Source organism: Pseudorasbora parva, chromosome 23 (assembly GCF_024679245.1).
Source record: "Pseudorasbora parva isolate DD20220531a chromosome 23, ASM2467924v1, whole genome shotgun sequence".
NCBI classification, from domain to species: domain Eukaryota; kingdom Metazoa; phylum Chordata; class Actinopteri; order Cypriniformes; family Gobionidae; genus Pseudorasbora; species Pseudorasbora parva.
In genome coordinates, this window is record NC_090194.1 from 37,429,693 (window position 1) to 37,453,087 (window position 23,395).

Consider the following 23,395-nt stretch of genomic DNA (forward strand, 5'->3'; position numbering starts at 1 on the left):
ATGAATAAGTTCTAGTAACTAATGAATAAGTTCTAGTAGCTAATGAATAAGTTCTAGTAGCTAATAAATAAGTTCTAGTAACTAATGAATAAGTTCTAGTAACTAATGAATAAGTTCTAGTAGCTAATGAATAAGTTCTAGTAGCTAATGAATAAGTTCTAGTAGCTAATAAATAAGTTCTAGTATCTAATGAATAAGTTCTAGTAGCTAATAAATAAGTTCTAGTAACTAATGAATAAGTTCTAGTAACTAATGAATAAGTTCTAGTAGCTAATGAATAAGTTCTAGTAACTAATGAATAAGTTCTAGTAGCTAATGAATAAGTTCTAGTAGCTAATAAATAAGTTCTAGTAACTAATGAATAAGTTCTAGTAACTAATGAATAAGTTCTAGTAACTAATGAATAAGTTCTAGTAGCTAATGAATAAGTTCTAGTAGCTAATAAATAAGTTCTAGTAACTAATGAATAAGTTCTAGTATCTAATGAATAAGTTCTAGTAGCTAATGAATAAGTTCTAGTAGCTAATGAATAAGTTCTAGTAGCTAATGAATAATTTCTAGTAGCTAATGAATAAGTTCTAGTAACTAATGAATAAGTTCTAGTATCTAATGAATAAGTTCTAGTAGCTAATGAATAAGTTCTAGTAACTAATGAATAAGTTCTAGTAGCTAATGAATAAGTTCTAGTAACTAATGAATAAGTTCTAGTAACTAATGAATAAGTTCTAGTAGCTAATGAATAAGTTCTAGTAGCTAATAAATAAGTTCTAGTATCTAATGAATAAGTTCTAGTATCTAATGAATAAGTTCTAGTAGCTAATGAATAAGTTCTAGTAGCTAATGAATAAGTTCTAGTAGCTAATAAATAAGTTCTAGTAACTAATGAATAAGTTCTAGTAGCTAATGAATAAGTTCTAGTAACTAATGAATAAGTTCTAGTAGCTAATGAATAAGTTCTAGTAACTAATGAATAAGTTCTAGTAGCTAATGAATAAGTTCTAGTAACTAATGAATAAGTTCTAGTAACTAATGAATAAGTTCTAGTAACTAATGAATAAGTTCTAGTATCTAATGAATAAGTTCTAGTAGCTAATGAATAAGTTCTAGTAACTAATGAATAAGTTCTAGTAGCTAATGAATAAGTTCTAGTAACTAATGAATAAGTTCTAGTAGCTAATGAATAAGTTCTAGTAACTAATGAATAAGTTCTAGTAACTAATGAATAAGTTCTAGTAACTAATGAATAAGTTCTAGTAGCTAATGAATAAGTTCTAGTAACTAATGAATATCTTGTAGTATATTTAAACAAATGTACTAGCATCTAAAAAAAAGGCACTAGTACCTATAGAATACGTACTAGTACTTAATGGAATAGATAATATTATCTAAAAAATGAGTACTAGTAGCGTGAAAATAAATACTAGTACGTTTTAAGGATTAATGATAAGAAGGCTTGCCATAGTCTTCCTCTCTCATCTCACAGACCTGCTTTCAGAAGCCCCGCCCACGCAGCGTTGGGTGCCTCCTATTGGTGGTTTACGAACAGCCCAGTTATTTCTTTTGCAATACACACTCGCTTTCGGAGTTTCAGCCCAAATGCAAAGAACCTTTTATGATGATGCTTTCCTCAGTGCTTATATTTGCACTTCCCTACGCAATAAACCAGTTTAGGAATAGCACAAGGAGCAAGAAATATACTCCTCCCTCCCATCATCTCTGGCTCCGCCCCTTAACCTCAGCGTCACGTTCGGTTGTGCACAGAGCTTTATGTATTAACCGCGGTAGGCTCCGCCTCTTTCCGCAGCGTCAAGTTCGTTTACGCGGCGCGCTTTATAGCAACCGTTGCCCCGAGCTGCAGCGCCATAGTCACCGTAGTCCTGGCGACTGTAACCCACCAACAATAACAACAACAACCTCCTCCTCTCCGCTCCATCCTTACCACCACCTTCCTCTCATCCTCATCCTCATCCACACTAGTCCAGGTGAATATTTAAATACTAAAGGCTCGTTTTTCAAATGTGTTGACGTTTTAACCGCTGTATGATGGCTGTGGCTGCGTTTGTGTGTGATTATTAGCGCAAACCCCGAAGAGATCGTGTGTTTGTGACGGTTTTTATCGCTGTCGTCCCGCTGGCTCTTTCTCTGAAGGTTCGTTCTGTTTCTATTGATGCGGCGCGTCCAGATGTTTCGCTTCTCATCCGCTTTATTGCCCAAACCTGAGGAGAAAAAACACATCTGTGGTGGTTTGAATGATCCTAACGGATGAATATGAGTGTCACGGCGAGGAAACGCGATGGAAATGGTGTTGAATTGAAGCGCAGCATCATTTTCTCACGATGCAGGTGTTGCTAAGCGGCTAACGTTAGCATCGACTGAGGCGATTCTTTATCACATCATATCTGCTTCGCCTCAAAATCGCATCTTATGCGTATTTTCTTGTGTTTAGTCGTTAAACACAGGCTTTAAGTGCTATATTTTGGGTGATTTCCACCGTTGTGATGCTTTATCGTTAGCCTCAGACGCTCATTTGTAAACGAAACAATGAATTTGCTCTCCAGTCAGATGATTGTGTTCTTATTTTCGGGTGACTAACGCTACTGGAGGATTTTAGATGTGATTATGTGGGATGTAATGCCGCATATGAAGGTTATGTGTTTGACTTCTATTGTTATAAAGCATGAGTTACTCTTGCTAAGCTATTGGCCTTCTGTGGCCGTGTCTCGAACCCTATCGTGCTCCCTAAACAGGTGCTTCAATGGGCATCAGGGACCATGATGAGAGCTGGACCTTACACTGGTGTTGTTGTTTTTTGTTGTTGTAGTGTGTATGTAGGATGTTTAGATGTCTGTGTAATTATCATCACACAGCTGTGTGAAAGCCACCTGTTCATAAGCAGGTTCATTTATAACACACACCACTCACACATATTGACATATCTCACTAGCTTGCAATTGTAATCTCGATTGGACATTGATTCATTTGGATTTATGCGTTTTTCTTATACAGGGAGGGAACCTATTAATATAATATTACAGGTTAGTTAAGAACATTATAATCCCTTATAGTAACACTTTATTGTAAGGTTTAGTTATTAACTATTAACTAGTTGCTTATTATCATGCATATTACTAAGATATTGTCTTTTTATTAGCACTAAAGCTCATATTAATGCCTTATTCTGCATGAGCTTATTCTACATCCCTTAATCCGACCCAATACCTAAACTTAAATGCTACAAAAAACCTTACTTAGTATTAATAAGCAGTAAATTAGGAGTTTATTGAGGCAAAAGTCATATTAATAGTGAATATGTGTTCCCCATACTAAAGTGTTACCTAACTTGGTAATGGCATAATTATAATTACTCCAAATAGTTTTGCTCATCTCTAGAGTTATTTTTCTACCTGACGCAGTTTATGGTCACTGAATGGCAGTTCACTCAAAAATGTAAATTCTGTAATTAATCCGTAAACCCTTCGTTCATCTTCAACACAAATTAAGATATTTCTGATGAAATCCGAGAGCTCTCTGACCCCTCCATAGACACTAGGATTGTAAATTGCACGGTTCATCACGATTCGATACGATATCGATTATCATAGTCGGCGATACGATACTTTCCGATACCTCAAAAAGTTCTGTGATACAATTCAAGGGGTATAGCAATCGATATTTGGATATTATGTGCTTATTTTACAAAACCAGTTACATTTTTATTAACTCAAAACTGCAACTAAAATATATAACAAACATTTATTTCAAATTTTCACATCCTTTTACCTTTCGTGAAGATTCAGCACTGGCCGGATCGCTCTATCGACTGTCCCGAGCATCTTTCACAAGGTCATTTAAACGATAAAATAAAAAAAAATAACCAATGCACGCGTTGGCGATAATGCATAGACTGACAATGTGTGAAAATATGGAGTGTTAAAACAAACGTGCCTCTTAAATATATAAATAGCTTACAGCTATTGATTGATGTGGCGTCAATGCGTCGCTAGACATTAGATCGATGTATTGTTACACCCCTAGTACAGCAATTTAATGGACACTTTCAAGGGCAAGAAAGGAAGTAAAGACATCCTTAAAATAGCTCATGTGACTCCAGTGGGTCAGCCTTAATGTTATGAAGCTGCGAGAATATGCCTGTCACGATAACTACTTTTTGTTTTGCGATATATCGTCCCAGAAATAATTGCGATAAACGATATTGTCATTTTATTTTTATAAATACAACACAAACACACACAGAGATCGCGCGCGCCTCATACAAAACCATTCAGTAGCGCAGAAATGTATTGTCAACACTGTTCTGTGATTTATCAGTAAAATAGCTTAGAAACTGAAAAGTTCTAGCATATATTTCTTGATAACTAAAACTCAGCTTCACTATTAGTAGAGAGACGCTGGCAGGTAGAGTTAATTCACACGCAATCACCCACTAATGCATTCATATACATGTAATCTTTATTGTGCTACTTTATCTGTATCGTATTCAGAACGAACAGAAATCTGTGAGAAATATAACGACCATAAGACAAAAGAACTGATGCAGAAGCTGTGATGTAGGATCAATAACCTTATGGTAGGGCTGCACGATTAATCGAAATCGAACCGCAATCGCGAGTTGGCTTGTGTGCGATTATGAAAGCTCAAAGGCTGCAATTTTAATGAAATAAATAAATGCCCAGTGTGTTAGCGAAGAGCGGCTCTGTGGTCAGGAGTAAACGCTGCTCCGTCTGAAAGACTGCGAGTTTGAGTCGCTTTAAAGTGTGTGTGGAAAAGAAACACGAGTCAAACATCTTCACAAACTATTGAAGCGTTCATAAACCTGTTCAACAAAAGACAACGTTTAATAACATGTTTACCTCCCTTCATATCGTCAGTCGAGTGTGTGTGAGCTGATGAGGCTTCTCATCAGAGTGAGGCAGACGACGCGTTATTTTATAGTATTATATACAGTGATAAAGTCTATGTCAATCAGCACTGCATTATAATATACTTTAAAATATGAAAATAACCTTGATGGCTTGAAGAACTCAAATACTCCATATTTAGCTGCAGTCGTGTTTATTGTCGTCATGTTTAATCAAAGCGTCTCTATCTTCTGTATACAGCGTCAGGAATTATCTTAAAAATTAACGTCATTACTTCTCTGAGGCAAATGTGGCGTTTTCCGCTCGAGGGCACCCTCTGGCTTTCAGTATGAATTAAAAACTTTTGGGTAATAAATAACACGAAAATAATACTTAATACATTTTAAAACTTATAAAATAGTTATACATTTATAGGACAATCCATGTTTTCCTTCAATATACAGGAGTTTTTTCTAGGGATGGGACGAAATATCGTTTGACAAAATATCGCGATACAAAACGTGACGAAACGCATCGAGGTCGAAAAAAATGTATCGCGAAATAAAGATAGATGGCACTGCTGCATGATTTGCGTAGAATGAGGGTGGGGTGCAGCAGCAAACATTAATAGGGAAAGAAAAGGGTTGACATTAGCATTAATATTCTAAACCAAAAATGCAGTTATTGCCTACATAAACTACCATATTTTCTGTTTAACTTTTATTAGACTCCAGAAAGAAAAGTGTGTTTTTTCACTGAGCACATTCTCTGCAGTCTGAGCGCGATGCACTGCAGCTCACTCTCGCTCATTCTGAGGTAAATCATTAACACCATCACCCCGCTTATCGTACACGTGTTTTATTGAGCTAAATACATTACAATCGGCTAAAACGAATGCACAGGTTACTTTCCTGAACAAGCGCGCTCCCGAGTCCGTGTTCTTCACACTGTCCACGTGAATCGCGGCCCAGTTCGGCGCGCAGCGCACACGCAAAATACCGGCAGTTCAACAGGAAATGCGGATCTCTTAAAGGGGCCGCACTATATTCCTCCTCGTGTAATATGGACCTCCTCCAGGTATGGTGTGGTTCTGGTTCGCTCTCTGGTACACATTAACAATTTTTCATACGAACTTTGCCCTGTTCTGAATTAAACTGCCAGTGTAAAAACTCCCTTTATATTCTTAAAATGAGAGAAATCACTAACAGTTGCTTACTCATTATTTTTAAGTTTAGGCTTAAGAGAACAATTTCTTAGATAAACATATCTATGACCTTTGATATGTCTAGTCTTCATGCTGTATTGATTATTATTGAATAAGTATGGTTTCACTAATAATAAATGTACATTTGCATAAAGCATGCATATTTGCCCATACCTATGTTGATTAGAGTATTAAAAACTTAATTTAAACTTAATTTAAGATACATTTACAATTCCTAAAAAGGTGCGATTTAAAATCGAGTTAACTCATGACAATCATGCAGTTAATCGCGATTCAATATTTTAATCGATTAACAGCCCTACAGTGCCCTCCACAATTATTGGCACCCCTGTTTAAGATGTGGTCACGGACTTCTAAAAATTCTTCTTTTTTTTTAAACAACATAGAACCAAAATGCAAAAAAAGAGAAAAATCCTACCTTTCGTTTAAGTACATTACTTTGGTGGTAAAAAAAAAATCACAGATTTGAAAAAAATAAAAATAAAATTTGATATCGTATCGTGACGTATCGTATCGTAACCCTGGCATATCGAGGTGCATCGTATCGTGAGTTTAAGTGTATCGTCCCATCCCTAGTTTTTTCCCCCACAGTGGATGCACAAGAGGATCATATTTCATATTAAAGACAGACTTTAAGAAATTGATATCACAGATAAACAACACAGATCAGATTTTTATAATATATATATATATATATATATATATATATATATATATATATATATATATATATATATATATATATCTTTTAATTTTTAATTTTTTTTAAAAACCTTTACACTTAGACCTTTCTAATTTGTTTTAGTCATAGGCTGTCTGCATATTAATAGGTAACCCAGCAGTTTTTAAAAAAAAATACATTTTCTGTAAAATATTACTAAAATAAAAATAATTAGTATTAGTATTATATTGTTATATTTATTCTGACATACTCTATTTTTTTATTTGTAATAATAAAAATATGTTATTGTAATGGTAATATTTCTTATTTGTAAAAATATTTTTAGCAGTAATAATAATCATAATAATTATTATTAGTCATATTAATATATAAACACAAAATGTTATATACACACTTTTAATTTGTAAAAAATAAATAATAATAATAACAATAATCGCATTTTAAATCGCAATTTTACCCAGAATAATCTCAATTATATATTTTCCCCAAATCGTGCAGCTCTAGATGAAACCAAGCGGCTCCTCCCGCGATCGCTCCTGAAGCTGATACGGAAGTAATGTAAACTGCAATTCCTCAACTGGCCACACGGTACAACAATTTTTGGTACCGCAACATCCCTTGCTGGAAACATTTAATACCCAATTACTGAACTATTATTTGAAAGAGTATTGTGCACTTCAGGTGTGTTCATTCATAGGATCTTTTTACCTGGCACAGAACACTTATTTTTTGAGAGTTGATTAAGTGAGAGAAGATCCTATTGTAATGTTTACTAATGTATTACATAACAAAAATCAAATGTAGCTTTGAAGAAAAAGTTAATTTTTGTTTGTATATGCTGTCAATTATAGCTCTTAGAAAGAAAATCGGAATCGGCCGATCTCACTAACAAAAAAAAATCGTAATCGGTGCATCTCTAATCCATTCCTTTATTAACAAGACACCAGTTTTCATTTCAATAAAAGAACAAAATGTTTAAAACCTTAACATTAGACAGTACTTAACATTACATTAGGCGGAGGTTAGAAACTTTGTTTGAAATCTGTTTTAATTTAAAGTATCTGTGCATTACACACAAAGGATTGTCTTTACCTAATGCTGAAAGTATTGTCAGTGTCTGTTCTAAAAAACACACCAGTTTATCCTGTTCTCTGCATCTTGGGTGGCATTTAAGAACCAAGGACATCTCATATATATCGCTATATATATCGTTATCGCAAGAGGCTGCAATGTGTATCACAATATGGACTTTAGGCCATATCGCCCATCCCTAATGTGTCTGTAATGAGTGTTTTATTGGTCGTATCCTCACTGCATCATTTTGTAGGGCTTTGCAAACCTGTATTACCTCTAGTGTGGAGTTTTCTACAATATTCACTCATCATGACTGTAAAATAGGGCATTCTAGTCAATCTACTGCTGTATTTCCTCTCAATCAGTAGAAAATGTGGTTAACACCGGTGATGCATGGGGAAAACAATACCTTCATATACCTAGGGTTGGGTATCGTTTGGTTTTATGATACCGGCGCCAAAATGATACTTTTAATAAAAAAGAGCCACAAAACGATGGTGGATGACCATAACGAATGGCTTTTTATTAAATCTTTTTTTAAATAAATTATTTAATTTATTAAAACTTTAATGTATACTTCAATATATAAATAAATACAAAACACAACAAATTAACTTAAATTCACAGTAAAACCTAACCCAACTACAATAGGCATAATTTAACACTAAATAACAGTTACAGCTAGGCCTGTCGCGATAGTCAATAAATCAATTAATCGCACGATTTAAAAAAAATGAGCTTGATCATTTTTCCGGCCGCGATAATTTGCATGCTTGTTTGTTTTCCTCGTCTCTCTCGTTGACTGCGCGCGCGCCGCGTTTGGGGAGATGTTTATTCTCGCCGCGCAGTCCGGGTGCCGGTAGCCTGACGTGGTCATACTCAATTCTAGTCAGAATATGAGTCTGAAACCGCTCCATTGGGATGTGATTATGAGGCGTGTTTCAACCATAGACTGTAAAAAAATATGGACGTAGCGTCCGTGACGTCACCCATAGGATTCTGATAAGCCGTTCTGAAGCTGAAAGTATGGGCGAGCTGGGCGTTGCCATCTTGTGAGCGAGTCATCGCGTGTCACTCCCGGATAACAGAAAATGGGCAAAAAGGCGGGATGTGCGCGGAGCTGAGGTGACGCAATAACTATAGACGGCGGATAAATGGCTATCCACTTGTAACCACGCCCTTAATTATGCAGAACCTTAAGGCTTTATATAACGTAAACGAATGAGTTATAAAAAAATTCACCCCCCTCAGAGTTGTCATGAAGATCAACATTAGCCTTATAAACCAAAACCACAATTTGTACCAGGCTGTAAACATGTTTTTTTCTGCTTTAAAGTTGAGAATTTTAACATGGGGCTCAATGAGATTCTGCTCCCTTCTGGAGCCTGCCTCTAGTGGCCAGTTGAGGAATTGCAGTTTACATTACTTCCGTATTGGCTTCAAGAGAAATCGCGGGAGGTTGCCGCTTGGTTTCAACCGAACCAGGTTCGGTTAAAACACGCCTCATAATCGCAGCCCAATGGAGCAAACCAATCAGAACAACGAAGCGACGCATTGTCAAATGTCAACAGACAGAGCTCAAATGCAATGTATTGCCAAGTCCGCGTTTCTTTCCGCGGTTATGTATGTCCAAGGGTTGAAGCGACTATTATGTGATATATAGACTCATGAGTGTGAATTTTAGCAGGCAATCTTGCCAAAATAACACACATTTTACCCCCCAAACACCATTTTTCCCCCGGAGAACCCCACGAGAAGCCATTGCTTAGGGCTAGTAGTTGGCGGGTTTTGTTGTAAAAACTTGGCAACCCTGTCTGCACACGCACTGGAATAAACGACCTTTGCCGGTGTTAAATAATTTATTGATACACAGAGTACTTACCCAACATGATCATCATCTTTGAGAGAAATTATGAAGGTGAATGCATATACAAACAAGCTCTCCGTTTAGGATTCCAGTAAATATAATCCAAGCTCCTTTGATGACGTGATGATTACGGTACTGTGGATCATCTGTCCGTCATCGTCTAAAGCCCGCCCTGATGATTTCAGATAATTACTCCTCTATGGAGCAAGGCCAGACCGAATTGCCAGACCTAAAAATGTTGTGGGCGGGGCTAAATTCGGCTGGCATCCAGGCTAGGGTGCCGGTGTTATGACCCTCAAGCTCGACCAGCTTCTCCTGGAGCTCGTGCTTCTTAGGTTGCGGAGCTGCAAGCAAAGTTACAAAATTTGATGTGCAATTTTGCGGCAAGCGAAATGGGGTCTCGCGCACTCCGCGTTGACGTTATTTTTGCCGCGCGCACCCTCGCGCTCGAACAGACGCGTCGAGTATAAACAAGGCGTAAAGCTACACTGAAGTCGGCAGTTTGATAAATGCAAGTTAATTCTTCAGTTCAATCTTTGTGTGCTAAAGGCACATAAGTTCCTGTAGAGATAGCAATACACATTCTCTATTTAATCATCTAAATAAATTAAAAGCATGTCATCAATGTCTTCTCTATTGCTGGATCAAAATCTCACGAGCTTTCCTCAGAGATGGTCAAGTTGTTTGAGATTGATTACATGATATAACTTTTTTTTTTAATGCTGTATCCTAAACTGTTGATAATTAAGTTATCATATGCTGAAGTAAATTTCTGGAGTGTTAATGATTAAAACAAAAAACAAGAACCGTACAGAACCCAACCGTGGGTTTTGTGAACCGTGCCTAATATGCACCTCATCTGTTGCAGTTTTTTTTTTTTGGTTTTTTGTTTATTTATTGTAATGATTTATTGATTAATGATTTATTTATTGATATTTTAAATGTTTTCCGTTTTCAGTGTTAAATAGTCTTTAGAAATAAAAGTTTATTGATCTTTGAAAAAATGTACCTGCATTAAAATGCCATTATCATTATTTTAGATGAAAATGGTCTCAGAACGACAATATTATCGTTTATCACAATAATTTCTTGGCCAACTTATCGTCCAGCAAAATTTGTTATCGTGACAGGCCTGGTTACAGCGCTAATATCAGCAAGCTAGTCTGTATTCTTATGCTGCCTTCATGTGCTGTTGGAAGTTTCTTACTTCCCACTTCAGAAGTCGTGATTATTATGAGCTTGTTGTGTTCAGGTGCTTTGTTTTTGGAAAGAATGGAGGATGCCAGGTTCAAACTTTTGTGGGAAAATGTTATTTTAACACTAAGCATTTCAGTCATTTCCCAGTCCCAGAAAAATCACTGGCAAACACAGCAGCACAACACGAAAGCATATCGTTTATAATCACATTTACAATAAAGGCATAATGTAGACAATAAAGGCTGCTTAAAGACTAAAATGGGAATAATAATAATAATTCATTACATTTATATAGCGCTTTTCTAGACACCCAAAGCGCTTTACATAGAAGCGGGAATCTCCTCAAACCACCACCAATGTGCAGCATCCACCTGGATGATGCGACGGCAGCCATATTGCGCCAGAAAGCTCACCACACACCAGCTGATTGGTGGAGAGGAGACCATCAATGGCCAATGGGCAAATTTGGCCAGGATGCCGGGGGTTACACCCCTACTCTTTTTCCGAAAGACATCCTGGGATTTTTAATGACCACACAGAGTCAGGACCTCGGTTTAACGCCTCATCCGAAGGACGGTGCTCATTGTCAGTATCGTGTCCCCATCACTATACTGGGGTGTTAGGACCCACACAGACCACAGGGTGAGCGCCCCCTGCTGGCCTCACTAACACCTCTACCAGCAGCTCCTGGTTTTCCCAGTTGGTCTCCCATCCAGGTACTGACCAGGCTCAGCCCTGCTTAGCTTCAGTGTGAAACCAGTCTTGGGCTACAGGGTGATATGGCTGCTGCAATAGTTTTAGTAATAGGCTCTCTCCTGAACGCTGGGTTTTGGTGGGCGTGTCACTGGAGACTTGGAAATAAACTCCCACGGATAGGATTGGAGAAGATTTGCATATTTAATGAGCTTAAGCTCCGCTGTCAGTTTAGTTCACATGACCGATGGCCAGCAGCCATATCACCCTGTAGCCCAAGACTGGTTTCCCACTGAAGCTATGCAGGGCTAAGCCTGGTCAGTACCTGGATGGGAGACCAACTGGGAAAACCAGGAGCTGCTGGTAGAGGTGTTAGTGAGGCCAGCAGGGGGCGCTCAACCTGTGGTCTGTGTGGGTCCTAACACCCCAGTATAGTGATGGGGACACTATACTGTCAATAAGCACCGTCCTTCGGATGAGACGTTAAACCGAGGTCCCGACTCTCTGTGGTCGTTAAAAATCCCAGTATGTCCTTCGATAAAGAGTAGGGGTGTAACCCCGGCATCCTGGCCAAATTTGCCCATTGGCCTCTGTCCATCATGGCCTCCTAATCATCCCCCTCTCCTGATTGGCTTCATCACTCGGTCTCCTCTCCACCAATCAGCTGGTGTGTGGTGAGCGTTCTGGTGCAATATGGCTGCCGTCGTATCATCCAGGTGGTGCTGCACATTGGTGGTGGTTTGAGGAGATTCCCCGCTTCAATGTAAAGCGCTTTGAGTGCCTTGAAAAGCGCTATATAAATCGAACACATTATTTTTTATTATTTATTACATGAGAGAGGAGGGATTGTTTTCAAAGTGGCAACCAGAATGATTCTCTCGACCACAGGGCTTGTAAACGTCTTTATCAAACAAACACAATGATTTATTTCTCATCTACCCGTGATTGATTGGACTATTATTTTTATATTACACATAGCCCGCATGATCGGTCAATATAAGCGTGAACCGCAAGCACACACACACACGTGCGCGGGTATCCTTCAAATATCAAGTCCAGAGACACAACAGCACAGATCAAGAACAGAATATTATGAGATTCATCGGCCTGCCAGGCTTTGCAAGGCCCATACGTGTCTGAGTCCAGCGTGCTAAATCACAATATGATTTTTTTAAACTATTTATTTGTATGATACATAAGTAAATGAAATAAGTATTTGAACACCTGTCTATCAGCTAGAATTCTGACCCTCAGCGACCTGTTAGTCTGCCTTTAAAATCTTCACCTCCACTCCATTTATTATCCTAAATTAGATGCTCCTGTTTGAGGTCGTTAGCTGCATGAAGACACCTGTCCACCCCATACAATCAGTAAGAGTCCAACAACTAACATGGCCAAGACCAAAGAGCTGTCCAAAGACACGAGAGACACACTCATACACCTCCACACGGCTGGAAAGGGCTACGGGGAAATGGCCAAGCAGCTCGGTGAAAAAAGGTCCACTGTTGGAGCAATCATTAGAAAATGGAAGAAGCTAAACATGACTGTCAATCTCCCTCGGACTGGGGCTTCATGCCAGATCTCACCTCGTGGGTCTCAATGATCCTAAGGTGAGAAATCAGCCCAGAACTACACGGAGGAGCTGGGCAATGACCTGAAAAGGGCTGGGACCACCGTTTCCAAGGTTACTGTTGGTAATACAGACGTCATGGTTTGAAATCATGCATGGCCTGAAGGTTCCCCTTAAACCAGCACATGTCCAGGCCCGTCTTAAGTTTGCCAATGACCATTTGGATGATCCAGAGGAGTCATGGGAGAAAGTCATGTGGTCAGATGAGACCAAAATATAATTCCACTAAACGTGTTTGGAGGAAGAAGAATGATGAGTACCATCCTAAGAACACCATCCCTACTGTGAGGCATGGGGGTGGCAGCATCATGCTGTGGGGGTGTTTTTCTGCACATGGGACAGGGCGACTGCACTGTATTAAGGAGAGGATGACTCCTGTATTGCGAGATTTTGGGGAACAACCTCATTCCCTCAGTTAGAGCATTGAAGATGGGTCGAGGCACGGTCTTCCAACATGACAATGACCTGAAGCACAGCCAGGATAACCAAGGAGTGGCTCTGTCAGAAGCATATCAAGGTTCTGGCATGCCCTAGCTGGTCTCCAGACCTAAACCCAATAGAGAATCTTTGGAGGAGCTCAGACTCTGTGTTTCTCAGCAACAGGCAAGAAACCTGACGAATCTAGAGAAGATCTGTGTGGAGGAGTGGGCCAGAATCACAGTGTGTGCAAACCTGCTGAAGAACTACAGCAAACGTTTGACCTCTGTAACTGCAAACAAAGGCTACTGTACTAAATATTAGTTGATTTTCTCAGGTGTTCAAATACTTATTTGCAGCTGTTTTATAAAAATAAGTAGTTAAAAAAATCATACATTGTGATTTTTTTTTAAATTATGTCTCTCTCAGTGGATCTACGATGGCAATTTCAGACCCCTCCATGATTTCTAAGTGAGAGAACTTGCCAAATAGCAGGGTGTTCAAATACTTATTTTCCTCTCTGTATATCAAAAGCTCAAGGGAAAGTTGATTTCTCAGTTCATCATCCCTTTAAAGTTAGGAGATTGGGATGATCTAATGATTTTTTATTGTGGTGCATCTTTACCAAATCCCATCCAACTAATGAAGTCCGTCATGTTATTCTCAGGGCACATTCTGTCGTTTTCTCCCCCATCAGTCCGTTAATGCCAAACCGAGAGGACAGGATGTCAGAAAGCGCTAGTTATCAGCTCACGTTACCACTTATCTACGGTCAGGTGTAGTCGAGCCACCTGTCCGCCGTATCCTATTGCCTTTCCAATCGCTTTAAGAGATACTGATTGAGTAAATAATTCATATCCATTTCATTTCAAGCTAAACCCATAGAGGTTCACGGCTCACGAGCGTGTGGGCGGATGCTGCACAGAAAAAACTCTTCTACAGGTTTCTTTTTAATCAAGATTAATCAAGACTATTTTATTTTAGCTTTATTTTAGTGTGTTTTTTTATCTAATCCACCCCTGGAAATGCTAAATATACATCAGGTGCTGTCACACGTCTTTGTGTTTCTGTATTCTGGACATTTTTGCTTCACGCTCGGTTTGTTAAGTTGATTTGTTTTTTGTTTGATTGGAATATACAGTCAAACCTAATTTTGTTCACACGCCTTCAAACACTTTCTCACATTAATCACATGTTATTCGCTATAATGATAATCAAATATGAGCAGAACTCAAGAGTTTAACTGATTCATCGTGATAATGTCAGATAACTTTGATAGAAATGGGATGTAATGGGTTACAATCCACCAATCAGCTGTTAGATGTATTCGATAATACCAGTTTAGCTCGACCAATGGTTCATTTTGTTCTGTCTGTGGGGTTAAAGGTCACATTAGCAATTAAAGAAAAAACACTGAAGCAAAACATGCTCAGGTCATTTTGATTTTGATCAGTTTTACTGGTAGTCACTGTATGAGGATTTTTTGGGTATAATATGTCACAGTTGATTTTATTTCTCTCTCCTCTCTTACATAAGTGAACTATAGGTGTCCTCACACACTAGTGAAACATTATATCTGTGTCTGAATCATGTTTGGTTTGACTGTATGACGCTAGAGATCTTATGGGTATTTCAGTAGCCGATTCTATAGTTGTCTTGATTTTATTATATATATATATACACACACACAAAATTAATGGTTCAGTACAGCAGGGGGGAGAAAACTAAATATAAAATAGCTTTTTTTAATTAAACGGTAGTTTACTGATAACATTTTGTGTGTTAAGTTTATTAAGGATAAAAACACGATAGGCTGAAAAAAAGTGAAATTCCACATTACTTTCTTGCTTTTGTTTTAATAGAAAAGTCATTCAAGACTTATAATTTTATGCTTTATACTTTTTATCTCACACAAAGGTTGTGTAAGTGATTCAGCAAACATAATCGCAGATAGTTGAGAGATACATATTTGGATTTATTACAGGTCATCGCTGAAGATTTGAAGAGAGAGAGAGAGAGAGAGAGAGTATATTGGTTTGATTTCTTTAAAAAAAAAAAGTTAAAATATGCATGGCATTTATATTAAAACTATAAAACTAAAATTAAAACAGTGGAAAAACCCTGAAACTGTTAACCTGTAGAAAGAAAAAACCCCACACATCTTTAATCTGCGCTTTAAACGATCACATAATTGTAATGACGATTAATTTGATTAATTGTGCAGCTCAAGTCTGTCATATCAGCTACATAAAATCATAATGAGAACATCATAATTGTGTGCTTAGGACATGGATTTTAATGGTGAGATTTGTTTTCGTAATCAGGCTCTCAAAATGATATACAATTTTTTGCAGAAGAAGTTTCCTAGATTCCGGTTGTTTCTTTTAAGGGAATCAGATGTCAATTAATTCTGGATAAACCAACAAGTAAACAATTCATGGCAAATGTGTTCACATTTTATTTGAATAAAGTGCAACCAACAGTTTAGGTTGAATTAACAGGAAGTTAACATTTTCTGCTCTCATGTTCAATAAAAGAACAGTAAGTGCAACCAACATACCACTACTGCTTGTTTTTCAACATAAAAATTACTATATTAATATCAAAATAAAGTGCAACTAACATCTCTTCAGGTTTAATTAACAGTAGGTTTACCTGCTACTTTTGCTGTTGTTTTTCAACATAAAAATAATACAAATATAATATTAATATCAAAAATAAAGTGCAACCAACATTTCTTCAGATTGAATGAGCAGTGGCTGAACCTGCTGCTACTAAAAACAGCGAGCGACTTCTTTACAACAGCTCCGTCTTTACTAAAGCCAAAGTGTTTCCACCAACTGGACCGCAATGGTGGCCTGATCATTTCTGGCTCGTTGGCTTCTGCTCTGTCATCCGCTGTCATGACACATCCTGTCCGCGCTGTGTTTTGTTTTCTTTGCGCGGCTGCTGGCGCGTGTCTGACGTCACATATAGGTAGACTGAGTAACGTTTAACGCCTTTACCATTAAAAGTGCTAAGAAAAAACACCCAGATAAAGTCTGACGTGCTTAAATCAAATGCGTTATTTCCCATTACCGATACAATCGATCGATTACCTTTTAAAACGATATTAGATCGATATATGTCGTCCGGAAGGCCAACTTGCCGAGCACAAATCGATGTAGTTGGATCATAGGAATATAAATCGATACATCGATGTAGTAGATTAATCGTTACAACCCCTACTTTTTTTCCATGACTACACATACAAAATATATTTTTACTGCTTGTTCAAATGGCTTAATTAAAATGAGCTAAAGCAACACAATTGCTATACATTTTTCCAAACTTAATTTGATTGTGTTCAATCTAGGGATGCAGGATATTGGATTTTTGCCGATATCCGATATTTTTCAGCTCATTTTGGCCGATGCCGATACCGATGCCGATATATGTTTATTTTTTCCCTTCGTTTGGAAACAACACCATTTTGAGCAAAAACTATTTTTTTTCATTCTGGTTTGAGATTTCTGAGGTATCCTTAATAAAAGGATTCTTGTTGAAGATAAATAAATTTTAATAAAGTTCTTTTTATAATAAGAGTATATTAAAAGCTCTGAAAATAACAATAATAAAGTCAGTAATTTTTCACCCCAGATGCAGCTGTAACCTAAATATTGTATTTTTGGATTTTACGTTTGTGCACATGAAGTGGGGGTGGCATGACATCCGTTGACGCTGTCTTTTAATTCTATAATTATTGTAGAGCTCCTTGGATTATTTTTCATCATCCATTTCATAAAATTTTATTACAGATTAATACACTGTATATAAAAGTATTTAATTTACAAGTGTCATGCTTGTGATTTATGACATCATTACTGATTTGTTTATTCTGAACAAGAAGTAACTTCAATGTATTTGTGTATTCTACTTTTCATTGTATTAGTGTAACAACAGTGCCCCCACTACATGTATAAATATATAGCGGTCTAGCTGGAGGGCACTAGGACCTGGAGGAGCTTCTGCTGCTGTGGAGGCTGCCGCACGCGCTAGAGAGTGGGGAGACGCGATTGGGCATGTTTTGGGCTAGTTTTGTTGTGAAAACGTGGCAAATCTGCTGCTGACGGTCACGTCCTTCTGTACGTGCATTCAGAAATTCAAGGCAGCATTTAAAAACAGTCAATATAAATCACTGTACATGCAATGTATTTTCTTGTTTTCACTTGAAGAATGACCGCAGTGCTGACATGGTCTCATCGCTGTAGCACTCCTTGCACACGTGAGTTACTGCAGGCGCATATCAACACGTTATCATATCGGCAAGGCATATCGGCATAATGTTTTCATATCGACCGATGCCGATTTTTATATTTTAAGCGTTTATTGGCCGATTCCGATGTCGTGCCGATAATATCGTGCATCCCTAGTCAAATCCACTTGAATTGAAGTCAAACTTTATTCATTTGTGTTGTTACATGAATGATTTGTGTTGCATTATAACTGAAACTGGGCGGGGCTTGTTAGTATGCTTTGCATAAGGTTAAATCAAGTGCGAGTTAATGTTGTTTTATATGTAAAAGTGTTTTTATGTATTTTTGAGCAAGATTAGAAAGGGGGAGATTTGATTGTGTTAAATAGAGTTTTATATTTAATTATGTTGGGATTATTAGAACAATTTAAATGATTGTGGGTTACCATTGTGGAGACTATTGTCATAGCGGCTTTACTGAAGGAGCTTTTAATGCTTTAATGTGTGCTATTGCCAGCTAAAAGTTCATCAACTAGCCAGTGCAGTATTATAATTCAGTTGTGTAACATTAAAGTATATGAAGTTGAAGTGGATGAATGAATATTATGAAATTGAAAGTCTGAATCATGTCAGGGAGTCATATAAAATTAACTTTGAAACTATTTAATTAAGTCACTTAAAATGTATTCATTCCATGATGTTGAAGTTACATGGATTTGATTCATGTGGGACTGATGTATACAATTAAATAATGTAAATCCAAGACACTTATTTCCGTGTAAGATGAGACGAAGACGAGATGACAAACGTCCTTAAACGATAAATATCATCATGCAATATCGTTGACAAAAAAGACGAAAGAACAAAAGAAGACTAAAATGTAGTTTAAACTAGGGATGCCACAATTCTCAATATAATATTGAACCGTTCAGTACAGCAAATGCGCGCTGATGAATTGCGTTTTTTTCTGGTTTTGCATTTAATGAAATATTTCTATTTCTCTCCATTTGAAATATTCCTCTCCGTTTATTTCGGCTGTGTTTGAGTGTGCCTGTGAGTCTACGCTCTGATATGAGTAAATATCCAATCATATGCACTAAAGTTAGGCGGTGTTTAGGCACACTAGAAATGCTGGAGTCAGAGTTATAATCACACTATAGTCCAGAGGCTAGTTGCATAAACTTGAGCATTAAAGGGACAGTTCACCCTCAAATGAAATTAAAGCCATCTTTTACTCACTCTGCTGTTGATTCAATGCTCTATGTCCTTCTATCCCTTTCGGATCTCAAAAGCATTAATTTTAAAAATAGTTCTGCTCTCACTGCTTCCTATAATGGCAGTGGATAGCGACCATGCACTGTAAAAAATTCTATATTCAATAAGTTATGAGAACATGTTTTTACGTTGTTTTAACAAGTTATGGAAAATGTAACTCATTTTTTTTAAGTCAGTTTAACATAATTGAAGTTGAAATCACTTAAACATCCAAGTTGATTGTACTTAAAAATATCAGGCTGTGACTTTTTTTTTTTTTACAGTGTGGTAAAAGTAAAACAATACAAAAATGATACAAAAGTATGACGCAATGATACAGGGAGACACGCAGCACATATGGAAAGTGTCCTGGAGGCATACTTTAAGGTTTTTACGAGTAATAAACTATTATTCCTCCAAACAATGAGCTCGGCCGCTACTCTGAGGCGTTCCTGTAATGACTCGTACGAACCGTCAGCAAGCCTGCATTTATTTGATCAAAAATTCAGATTTAATTTTATTTTTATATTGTGATATATTATTACAATTTAAAATATTTGGTTTTCAATTTATTATACTTTAAATGATCGTTTATTTCTGTGATCAAAGCTGAATTTTCAGGATCATTCCTCCAGTCTTCAGTGTCACATGATCCTTCAGAAATCATTCTCATTTGCCAGTTTGTCTGACAAAGCTGTCAGGAGAGATTAATGTTGGTGGACTTGAACTTGAAAACGGTGTGTACTGACGTCTTTACGCAGTTGAAACAGCATTTCTTTTAGTGTTCATTCATGTTTATTTCATGCTTATCAATAAAGGAAGAGATAATCGGTTCACAAGCAGCTTTAGCTGAGGCGCTTTTACATTTCTTTAAAAAAAGACAACATTTTAAAGTTTAGACTTTGTTTCATATGGAAAGTAGTGTTGTCACGATACCAAATTTTTGACTTCGATACGATACCAGACTAAAATACCTCGAAACCGATACTAAATCGATACCACAGTAAAAACAAACAAAAAACAGGTAATATGAATAATAAGACAACAGAACTTATTATTCATTGTTTTATTTTTTTTACTAAAAATTCACTTGGCCAGCATGTTCCTGCGCTGGTTTTTGACCATTCCCTTCTGTTATTGCTATAATAACTCAATGCCAGTGTGAAGATCCTCACAGAGATCACATTATCAATCATCTTATCATTCACTAACCTTACACTTCTCAACAGGTTGGGATGACCAAAATCTTTTTATTAATGATACGAGTAATTTAATATTTTAAAAAAAAAAATGTTATCTTGTAATTATACTATAAATTTGTTATATATCTGTTTTTTAAAAATAAGCAAAAAATGCAAATGACAAACAATATGACAAAAACAGTGCTTTATTTCTCAGCTTCATTAGGTCTATTTAACAGTAGTAAATCAAGAAAGAAATTAAATAATCAAAGATAAAACTGCTTACTTATTCTTCACTCTATAATTTAACTATACACTGATTCTTAATAAATATATTTGAGTTATTTAGCCAAGCATGTGGTGGTTTACTATTTTTCATTGTTTGCTTAACATTAATCACAGAATATCAGGTCTGGCTTAAGACCTGCACTGATCTAATTACCTCAGCTGTATACGCTCACTAAAGACATATCCGACTGTGTTTACCTGAATACTCGCACATTAAGAAATACAGTTAGCGCTGTCCTCCTTAAAGTACCGGTACTAATAAAAGTCCATATCGTACCGTTTGTAATAGCAGGGTATCGCAATACTTTTCTAGTACCGGTATATCGTGCAACACTAATGGAAAGTAACTTGCTCTGTCCTGTCTGTCGGCTTGTTGTCAGTATCCTCTTTGCTCCGCGATGTATTTTCTCTACGTGAGAACGTGTATGCATAGCAACAGTAACTAAAGAGGTTGGGCTTTGCGAACGGTCAGCATACGAACGTTCGTCTATCAGCGTGTTTTCCGTTTGGCCAGTGACCGCGAGCTTACAGTGGCAGCTTGAACTGAACACAGAATCGATAGATAAAGAATCGCGATGCATCAAGCTTTTCTCCCACCCCTAAAGTAAAGATTTAAATTTAAGTAAGTCTTTTAAGTTAAATAAAGAAAAAGTATTGCAATAAAAACATTCTCCTTAACCTCTTTCTGTCCTGCAATAGAAAAAAACCCAAACCGAACTGAAAACCGAGGTGTGTATTGAACCGTGGACTAACTGTATTGTTGCATCCCTAGTTTAAACAATCAAAACTTGACAAATCACTGAGGTTATAGATGTATGGTGGTCCGACAGCGCGTTTGACGGGGCGGTGGGGGAGGCACAGCCAGCTCTGGCCTTGCTCTCGGGCCTTTGTTCCCCTTTGGCATTGAGGAGGCGGAGTCTGGGTTTAAGTGGCCCACAGGGGAGCGGATGAATGAGGAGCGGAGGTGAAGTCCGCTGGGTGGAGGCGTTCAGACAGGTGCTTATGCAGCCGCGGGGAGCAGGTGGAGCTACTCAACACAATACAGATCGGCCCTCTCCAAGCAGACTCCTCACCTTTAGTGACAATTCACCTTTTTGAGATCAACATAGGTCACCGACGAGATTTGCGTAGATCCCATTAAAACTTTTTTCCGCGTTTTGTCAAGTGGCATTACAAGGCAGGGTTTTTCCTGGGTCAGAAATGGTCTTCGGTGGCGGCTGTCTAGCTGACCAGACACGGTCATTCACACACACGCGAGCACACACACACCCACACAGTAAAAGTACCTACCCATGTGATATGTGAGCCCAATACAGACAATAAATATAAAATAAATGCAAAGAATCTTTTTTTTCCTCTTCTCATTATGTATGATGTCGATGTTTCTTTTGTTCCCTGTTTTTACCCAGTTTGTATGGTTTACTGATTCATTATCTTGGCAACAATCATTAAAAAATAGCATTAAAAATGTAATAAATAGTCTCATTCTCAACCATATACAATTTAATTGTATATTCCTCAGGTCGACTTAGGTCCCCTCAAAACCCATGTGCATCCCACAGCCACCAGCGTTGGCGTCACTATAGACAGTGATTTTAAACTGGATAAACAAATGAACACTGTCGTAAAATCAAGTTTTTTTAATCTTCGTCTTTTATCCAAAATTAAACCTTTTTTATCTTTTAAACATTTTGAGCAAGTCATGCATGCTTTTATTTCGTCATGTCTGGACTACTGTAATGCACTATACACTGGAATATCCCAAAATGCTCTCTCGCTTACAGTTAGTCCAGAACTCTGCAGCACGGCTTTTAACAGGAACCAAAAAGCGCGAACACATTACCCCCATCCTCGCTTCGCTGCACTGGCTTCCTGTTCGGCTTCCTGTTCGATTTAGAATTGATTTTAAGATTTTATTGTTTGTTTTTAAAGCTTTGAATGGACTGGCCCCACAGTATATTACGGACCTCATCCAAATTTATACACCGTCGCGTTCACTGAGGTCTGAGGGCCAGCTCCAGCTTTTGGTTCCTAGGACCAGACTTAAAACCAGGGGGGACCGGGCTTTCTCAGTGATTGGCCCCAGATTGTGGAATGCTCTGCCTCCCCTGGTCAGAACGACTCCCACAGTTGAATGTTTTAAGTCTCGTCTTAAGACCCACTTTTATTCCTTGGCTTTTAACTCCGCGTGAGTTGTGTGGTCCTGTGTCTTATTGATTTTATATATTTTTGTGTTTTTTATTTTATTTATTTATTTATTTATTTTTAATTTTGTGCAGCACTTTGGAAACTGATTGTTGTTTGTTAAATGTGCTATATAAATAAAGTGGATTGGATTGGATTGGATTTAATAACATTATCAGCCAGCTATCAACAACTTGCGTTGCTCTGGTTTCACCTTATTGCAGTCTAAACTAATTTTTTGTGGTAATTTACTACACATTATCAATATAAATACTCAAAATAAATACATGAAAATACTGTGGATTATTAAGACTAATTCTCACTAACCCCTCTTGTTTAATGGGGTAAGCACACTTGTATTCTCATCTCAGTGTTGTGAGTCAATGATTAAACACTGATTCGTGAGTTCAGTGTTGGACAGGTCAGTTCAGTAAAATGAATCGGTTCAAATGAGTCATTAGTTCGTGAATCGGACAATAGCGGACGCGTTGTGTGTGAATCCAAACTGTTAAAACAACGTAAAAGATTTGTGTTATCACAGAAAACACTTTATAAGGATATTTTTTCCATTTATTTGAAAGGATATTTTATGTCAGCTGCGTGTGCAAAA

At 37.4% G+C, this 23,395-nt stretch overlaps 1 protein-coding gene across 2 annotated transcripts in view; it reads left to right on the forward strand.

Annotated features, from left to right (window-relative positions):
- The first annotated feature begins 1,828 nt into the window (after positions 1-1,828).
- The window catches only part of rfx3 (regulatory factor X, 3 (influences HLA class II expression)), a 69,836-nt gene continuing 48,269 nt past the window's right edge, over positions 1,829-23,395 (forward strand). For both annotated transcript variants that reach the window (XM_067433979.1, XM_067433980.1), the window contains exon 1: positions 1,829-1,982. The gene's annotated coding sequence lies outside the window, so the exon portion shown is untranslated. The remainder of the gene's footprint in view (positions 1,983-23,395) is intronic.